Source organism: Bos taurus, chromosome 3, assembly GCF_002263795.3.
Source record: "Bos taurus isolate L1 Dominette 01449 registration number 42190680 breed Hereford chromosome 3, ARS-UCD2.0, whole genome shotgun sequence".
Lineage (NCBI taxonomy): Eukaryota > Metazoa > Chordata > Mammalia > Artiodactyla > Bovidae > Bos > Bos taurus.
In genome coordinates, this window is record NC_037330.1 from 41,870,720 (window position 1) to 41,879,135 (window position 8,416).

Consider the following 8,416-nt stretch of genomic DNA (forward strand, 5'->3'; position numbering starts at 1 on the left):
CCACAGAAATGAATTTTTTTCCTACAGATACAGAATCAGCTTTCACTTGTGAACCTAGATTATGGGTTATAAGACAATTGCAATGGTTATGTGAAATGAGCATATAACTATAATGTCAATTTTAAGAAGAAAGTGTGCTACACTTTATCTGGAGAATAAATAGTGACCACTTACAGTCCAAGAGTAAAATATCCTATTATTTTCTTAACTCTGGACATTAAAAATTAGAGAACAGGTGGAAAGAGCAAGGACATAAAAAGAACACACTCTCTGAGACCAAAAGTAATTCACATAAAATGAATAAGAGCCATTGGTACCCAGAAAACATCCCATAAGCAATTAGGAGACAGTCCATTGAAAAAGTAGTCACTGTAAAATTGGATGTTGACATTGTAAGGATGTTTGGAAGGTATTTCAGTGAGGTAGAAAATGGAAATAGTTGAGTTTGAGGCCAATGCAGGGGCTACAGAGGAGAGTTGAAAGATAATATTTTAGCCATGTGCTTCAGTCACATCCAACGAAAGATTTTTTTTAAAAAATCCAAATTATGAGAAAGACAAAAAAAGGGATTTTTGTCAAGCTAATATACATCAATCAAAATTATTCCTACAGATCCATTCCCTTTGCTGTAAACCTGAATTTCTCAAGCTCTATTTTCTTATGCCATTTGGTTTCCTAAGTGAACCCAGACACAGAGAAACCTCAACTATAATAGGCAAAAAAAAAAATAACTCGTGTTGTAAATCAATATGAACTTTCTGAATCCAAAGAGGTCTCTCGAGAGTATGGTTAACATCAATAAAACTCACAGAGATGGATGAAACAGAGGATGCAGAAGAGTAATATAGAGCTAACTATGAAAAAATATGATAATCAAGAAGCACCAGCTACCTGCCTAAAACACACATGCAGTCACATGCACAAATACATGCAAAGAACACCTTCAAATCTGAGAAGTCTCTGGAAAGAGATCTCAAAATGAGGATTGCTAGATTTAACAAATAATAACACAGGATTCTCAGCTAAATCTGGATTTCAAATAAACAACAAAAATGATTCATGTAAATATGTAATATTTATATATAAATAAGCCTCATGCAATATTTGGGACATATTTATATTAAATTATTTGTTGCCTATCTGAAATTTAAATTTAACTGGGCCTCTTGTATTTTATCTGGCAACCCTACACTGAAGTCTGTGTACTCACGTTTTGAAAATACACCAAAAATTATAATACTGTCACTTTAAACAGTCAACTGGCTCCAACAGTCATAACCCTATCACAGATTTCATCACTGATATCATATAATGGTCCCCTGATGGGAAATGAACATCCAGATGAACATGAATATGAATATCTAATTTTTAAGATTATTATTAAATGCAAACACAAAATTTTTAAATTCTCATTCTGAGAATCAGAGACCATGTCCTCACACTCCCCCAAGGTAATCCTTGTACCATGGTGTATCATCAGGGTTCTGCAAAGAAACAGAGCCCTTGGGAGAGAGTGTTTGTGGAGGTCAGCAAGTTCAAAATCTGCAGGGTAAGCCAGCTGGCTGGAGATTCAAGGAAGAATTTCAGTTCAAGTTCAAAGGCTGTCAGCTAGCAGAATTCTCTCTTCTAGGGAGGCCAATCTTTTTCTAACAAAGCCTTCAACTGACTGAATGAGATCTACCCACATTATGGAAGGCAACCAGCTTTATTCAAAGTCTAGTGATTTAAATGCTATCCTCATCTAAAAAGACATCATCACAGAAACAAATGTTTTACCAAATATCTCAGTACAGTGACCTAGCCAAGTTAACACATAAAATTAACCATCACACTCACTTTGCTCTACATCATACTATAGTGCTGCTGCTGCTGCTACTGCTGCTAAGTCGCTTCAGTCGTGTCCAACTCTGCGTGACCCCATAGACGGCAGCCCACAAGGCTCCCCCGTCCATGGGATTCTCCAGGCAAGAACACTGGAGTGGGTTGCCTTTTCCTTCTCCAATGCATGAAAGTGAAAAGTGAAAGTGAAGTCGCTCAGTCGTGTACGACTCTCAGCGACCCCATGGACTGCAGCCTTCTAGGCTCCTCTGTCCATGGGATTTTCCAGGCAAGAGTACTGGAGTGGGGTGCCATTGCCTTCTCCATACTATAGTGCACTACATACTGTATCATATTTCCCACCAGAATCACAGTGATCCTCATCACCTGGCTTCTCTCCTGATGCCCTGATCTATACACTGATTCTCAATCTTTAGTGTGTCTAAGTATCAGCTGAGAAGTTTGTCAATAATGAGATACCTGAGCTTCCCTCATGGTCCAATTGTTGAGAGCCCACTCAACAGCAGTGCAGAGGACACCAGTTCGATCCCTGGTCCGGGAGGATCCCACATGACTCGAAGCAACTAAGCCTATGCATCACGACTACTGAGCCTGCACTCTGGAGCCCATGCTCTGCAATGAGAGAAGCTACTGCAATGAGAAGCCCACGCACCACAACAAAGACTAGCCCCCACTCACCACACCTAGAGAGAGCCCGTGCAGCAGTGAAGACCCAGTGACCCAGCACAGCCATACATACATAAATAAATGTGTGCTCAGTTATTCAGTCATGTCCAACTCTTTGCAACCCCACAGACTGTATCCCACCAGGCTCCTCTGTCCATGGGACTTTACAAGCAAGAATACTAGAATGAGGTGCCATTTCCTACTCCAGGGGACCTTCCCTACCCAGGGATCGAATCCAGTTCTCCTGCCTGCATCTCTTGCATTGCAGGCACATTCTTCACCACTGAGCCACTGGGAAGGTCCAAATAAATAAATAACATTTAAAACACACACACACACACTTGATATCTTTTAAAAAATGAGATACCTGAGCTAACACCTCCAAGATTCCCATATATTAAGTCTGGGGTGAGATCCAGAAGTCAGAATTTTAATAAGCACCTCTTTGAAAATATCACTATATTGAGTACAACTCAATACAATGTAGGAGTTTCATTAGAGCAAGGTATGTGGCAGAGTCTTACACATCACAGTTGAGTCAATGAAGTTCCATGTTCTTCACATTTATATCTGCAGAATCTATAGTTCTTTATTCAGCTGAGCATTCCACGTGCCAAAAAAAAAAAAAAAAGCAAAAACACCAGTGAGAATCCCCACTACTCCATTCTCTCTACTAGCTCAATCTCTTTCTAGCCTAGCTTAAAACGTGTCTGGACTATAAGTGTCCAGTAGGTTTGTCCCGGGGGAGAGGGACTCAAATTATTCTTGATTTGAAGTCCTACACAAAGATCCTGAGTGGAGTCATTGACCAAAACAACAAATTCAGGTAAGACCTGTAAATTTTTTACAATCAACATCAAGTTTTTAAATTCAGGCGTATTTCTTTATGGTTCCTCTATCCTTTAACAAGACTTCATCTGCCTCATTTTTATGATGTTAATACATCTTAGAACCAAGAAGATAATGAGTTTTCACATGAGAATTCTGATGGTGACAGTAGTGACATGTATTAGAGACTGTAAAGGGTCTGAGATTTTAACCAACTTGTAGACGAACAAGTTTCATGGATGTTGGTGAAGACATGAGTAACCTAATTCAGAGACAGAGGACCTCATGGCACATGGGGCAGCAGGCAGCATGAGTATTAGCATATGTTCATCAGTTCCACTTGCCCCCCAAGTCCCCACAAGTGATATGGATGGGCCCAGATGAGTGTGTACATATACAGAGAGTTGTCTTTTTTTCTGATTGCACTGGGTCTCCATTCCTACACACAAGCTTTCTCTAGTTGTAGAGATCGAGGGCTACTCTCTCGTTGAGGTGTGCAGGCTTCTCACTGTGGTGGCTTCTCTTGTTGCAAAGCACAGGTTCTAGGTGCATAAGCTTGCAGCATGTAGGCTCAGTATTTGTGGCACATGGGTTTAGTTGCTCTGTGGCATGTGGAATTGTCTCAGACCAGAGATCAAATCCATGTTCCCTGCATTGGTAGGCAGATTCTTATTCACTGTATCACCAGGGAAGTCTGAGAGTTGTATTTTAAAAGAAGAACCCTAAACTTAGGGCTCCAAAGCCTTTTCTAATGGGCAATAAGTATATTTGTCCTTTACTCCAGAGAGAAACACTATCTCTGTGTTCCAAGGCAGGATACATGAGAGGCACAGGTTCAATCCCTCGGTCAGGAAGATCCCCTGGAGGAAGGCACAGCAACCCACTTCAGTATTCTTGCCTGGAAAATCCCATGGATAGAGGAGCCTGGTGGGCTACAGTCCACGGAGCCGCAAAGAATTGGACATGACTGAGCATGCATGTACACACGCACATGCCACCTTAATTACATCCATAAAGACCCCATCTCCAAATGCAGGCACATTGGAGGTTGGAGATTCAGCATGTAACTTTGTGGGAGAGGACACGTTCACTTCATAATACCAACCTATCTCTTTCTACCAAGAGTCAACTCAGTAGGATTCATATAAACATACTAATATGAAAGAATTGGCTGTGTTCTTCAACATGAGACCGATTCTAACACTATGTCATTCCTGCTTCTGGCAATGTGGGAACCCAGAGAAGTAGAGTGGCCTAGAGTCCATGTAGCTTGTCATCTCCAGTCACTTAGTGGTGACTCCCTGGAGCACTATGCTGCTAGCTCAACTACAGGGTCATGATCTGTTGTAACACCTGCCAGGACTACGGCCACATATTTGCATATACCTACCATGGACATAAAGGACTCGTAACAAAGACATGAATACTTATGCCATTACCCTAGTCTGTTCATCCAACATAATTCTTTTATTATTCTTTCCATCAGCAAAAATAATGGGGATAAGCTAGGTAAGTTACTTCTTCCCTTGCAAAAATACGCAAGCACTAAATATATGATAGGTATTTATTATGTGATGTAGAAAGATGTTCGTGATGGATTTATTATGTGAAAAGGTAAATTTCTAACTATATAAAATATGATCACATTTTTAAAATATAAAATATTAAGAAAGTATTTACAAATGTAAACAAAGCAAATCAGAGTTACCTTCCTTCCTCCTCTCTTTATTTTTCCTGTCTTCTAGTCCTTCCTGGGAGGAGTTTTGCTTTGTTATGCCATTATTGTTGTTGTTAAAGTCATTTTTTTATTCCACTTTATTTTGTTTGTGTCTTTTTAAGATAGGAGAAAAAGAGACAGAGAATCTGTTAACCTAATAAGGTACTGGGTTTATGCTATACAAGGCAACAATATAACCAAAGTGGGGGTTTTTTTGCCCTGTAAATGTTAACTCTGTATACAGTTCCTTCTAAGAAAGATCAGGATGAAAGGTGCTAGTACCACCTCTCCAGGAGGGGAAGTCAATCAAACACATAAACTAGGAGAGAGAGAAAGAAGGCAAAAAATTCTAAAATACAAGAAGAAAGCCAAAGACATGGGAGCAACCTAAGTGTCGATCAAGAGATGAATGGATAAAAATCTGCATGTGCATGAATGGATAAAGATATACACAATGGGATACTACTCAGCCATAAAAAAGAATGAAATTTTACCATCTGCATCAACATAGCTGAAACTGGAGGGCATCTTGCTAAGTGAAATAAGTCAGACAGAGAAAGACAATTACTATATGATATCACTTACATGTGAAATCTGAAAAATAAAACATACTAATGAATATAACAAAAACAGAAGCAAACTCACAGACACAGAGAACAAACCAGTGGTTAACAGTGGGGAGGAGTAAAAGAAGAGGGAAAGTATAGGGGTAAGGGATGAACCCCTGGAGTAGGAAATGGCAACCTACTCCAACATTCTTGCCTGGAAAATTACATGGACAGAAGGGCCTGGTGGGCTACAGTCCATGAGGTCGCAAGAGTTGGACACGATTGAGTAACTTTCACATTCTGGGGATGAACAGATACAACTATCAAATATAAAATAAACTATAATAATCTATTGTACACCACAAGGAATAAAGCCAATATTTTATATTAACTATAAATAGAGTATAACCTTTAAAATTGTAAATGACTATATTGTAGACCTGTAACATATAATATTGTACAGAACCTATACTTTAATAAAATTTTAAAAATAGAATTTTAAAGAACAGAAAAAAGGGAGGCAAGGAGGCCAGAGAAAGTCCATCAGAGGCAAACCTGGATGGATTGACACATAATCCCAAAAAGAAGCAGAGGATCTTCCTGTTTCCCCTCCAGACTCTGGGTGTGTCCTGAACATCTAGCAGTGATGGTTTCTCAAACTTAATCAACTTCAAGACACACTGACATAACGAAAGGGGGTGTGTGTGTGTTTTTAAATGTCTAAAAAAAATGTCAGAGGGAATATATACCACACTGTTAACAGTAGTTATCCAAGAGTGGTGAGATTATGCATAGTTTTTATTATTTTCATTTGTCTCTATTTTCTAACCTTTCTGTATAACAAGCATAGAGAGTTTTGAGTAAAGACTTTTAAAATTACAGCTATGATTTTAAGAGAAAGAGAGAAAGCCTGCAAGGGAGATTCAGACAAAGAAGAAACTCTGATATACTCTGCATGTTCCTTTCTGCACAGCAAGCAATAAAGCATGTTATATACTTCTAGAAACTACTAAAGCTGGGAGGGATTGGTGACAGAGTCCCTCACCTCCATTGTGCGAGTAAAGGAACTCCGGCCTAGAGGTGTCTAGCAATGCACCCAGTAAAAAGTCACAGCAGCAGAGTGGGGAAATAGTTCAGATTAATTCATTCTTAACCCAGTACTTTTATTAGGTACCTGGAGAAGCAGTATCATTACAGTTTAAAGTTGTACAGTGTCTCTAATTAGGTCCAAAGATAAAAATGTGAGGGGTTTTTGGCCAAAAGCAAAAGAATGGAATCAGCAAAGCGTGAGGGTATTACTCCAATCAATTTGGAGACACCTTCCAGTCAGTAGCCAGTCTCCCAGGATGCATCCATAACATGCCCCTGCTTTAGTTAAGTGCTAATTTCTACACTATATTCTCATCCTTTATAATACTCTCTCCTAAGGGAAACCTGTCCTGGGATTGATAATAAGTGACCTTCTTATCCCCTCTCAACAGTGAAAAGGGTACAGTGGAAAGCAACACACTGCTATAAAGCAATTATCCTCCAATTAAAAAAAAAAGGTGAAAGAACATTATTATTAAAATCCATAGCTTTTTTCAGTGTCACTTTTAAAATGTACCTAACTGACACACAGACAACATTTTTACCTCTTTTGTATTTACAAATAGAGCTTTAAAGAAATGTTTACAATAAGGCATGCCTCCAACCTGCCTCAGGTACAATGAATGTGACAATGCATACAAATATCTTAGAGTTCCCTAGACACGGACATCAGACGCAAACGGCAGTCGCCTTGCCCTCATGAAAAGTTATCTCCTGAGCCTGGCAAGACCCTGAACCATAAAGTAACTTTCCTGTGTTTCTCAATGAGATCTAACCCTATTTGTATTTCTCAAATAGGTACAGAAATCGAAACCAGGAACCAGTAGTTTGGGGGAGAATCAAATGCCAAAATTGTTCAGCAGTGTGGGTAAAAAATGAGTTGAGAAGTACAAAGAGGAAGCTCTCCGAAAGCAGAGAGTATAATTAAGTCAACTTTCAAATTTAACTTCTTTCTTTCCCACGTATTTGAAATCTGCTGTCTTTCCCATAGGCCTGCAGATGGTGCCTCGAGGGTGGCTGTCACCGATCTCTGAAGAGTGAGACTGGAACTGAAACCCACAAGCCTTGCACCTGTGGGGTCAACTTCATTCATAGTCTGGACCCTTGCTGATTTCCAACATCTCCCCCAATAAATGTCATCCCCACAAGGGACACTTGGAACATCACCTTCTCTTTAGTAGTCCAGTTTTAAGTCTTGCTCAAAGTTGATTTAGGGCAGATATTTTAAGTCAGAATTCTATTTAGTGAAACCTGAGATGGATACTTGCTGAAAGACACATCTCATCCAGGAAAGGAGAGTCTAACTATTACCTTACAACTTGGGCTTCAAGTAAAATCTTTTGTTGTTTCAAATGACTTAAATTGCCACAAAATCATTGCTCTACCCTTTCTCAGATTCCATCACCTTGATTTTCCCATTTTTACCTGGATAAGCTTGCAGAGGACACACAGGTAAGGTCAGGTAGAAGTCTTATCCCATGTAAATTGCCATTTTCCACCATAGGAGCTGTCCCCATGTACAGAAGAAATCTGGTGAATCCTGTGAATAGTGAAAATATTAGATCCCATCAGTGGTGGGTAGAGGAAAGCTGTGGAGTAGAGGTAGAAATACCAGGAATAACTAAAAAGAAAAAGGACACTGAGGTTTGTCCACAATAATTATCCTCGTTTTACAGAATAAAAAAACCTAGGCATACAGAGGTTAACTTGGCCAAATGATACAACTAAA

General features: G+C 39.4%; 1 long non-coding RNA gene across 1 annotated transcript; it reads left to right on the forward strand.

Annotated features, from left to right (window-relative positions):
- The first annotated feature begins 3,143 nt into the window (after positions 1-3,143).
- Positions 3,144-7,853, forward strand: LOC132344992 (uncharacterized). Its single transcript, XR_009494091.1, has 2 exons — positions 3,144-3,331; positions 7,679-7,853. It is a non-coding gene; the product is annotated as an uncharacterized lncRNA (long non-coding RNA).
- Positions 7,854-8,416: the final 563 nt, after the last annotated feature.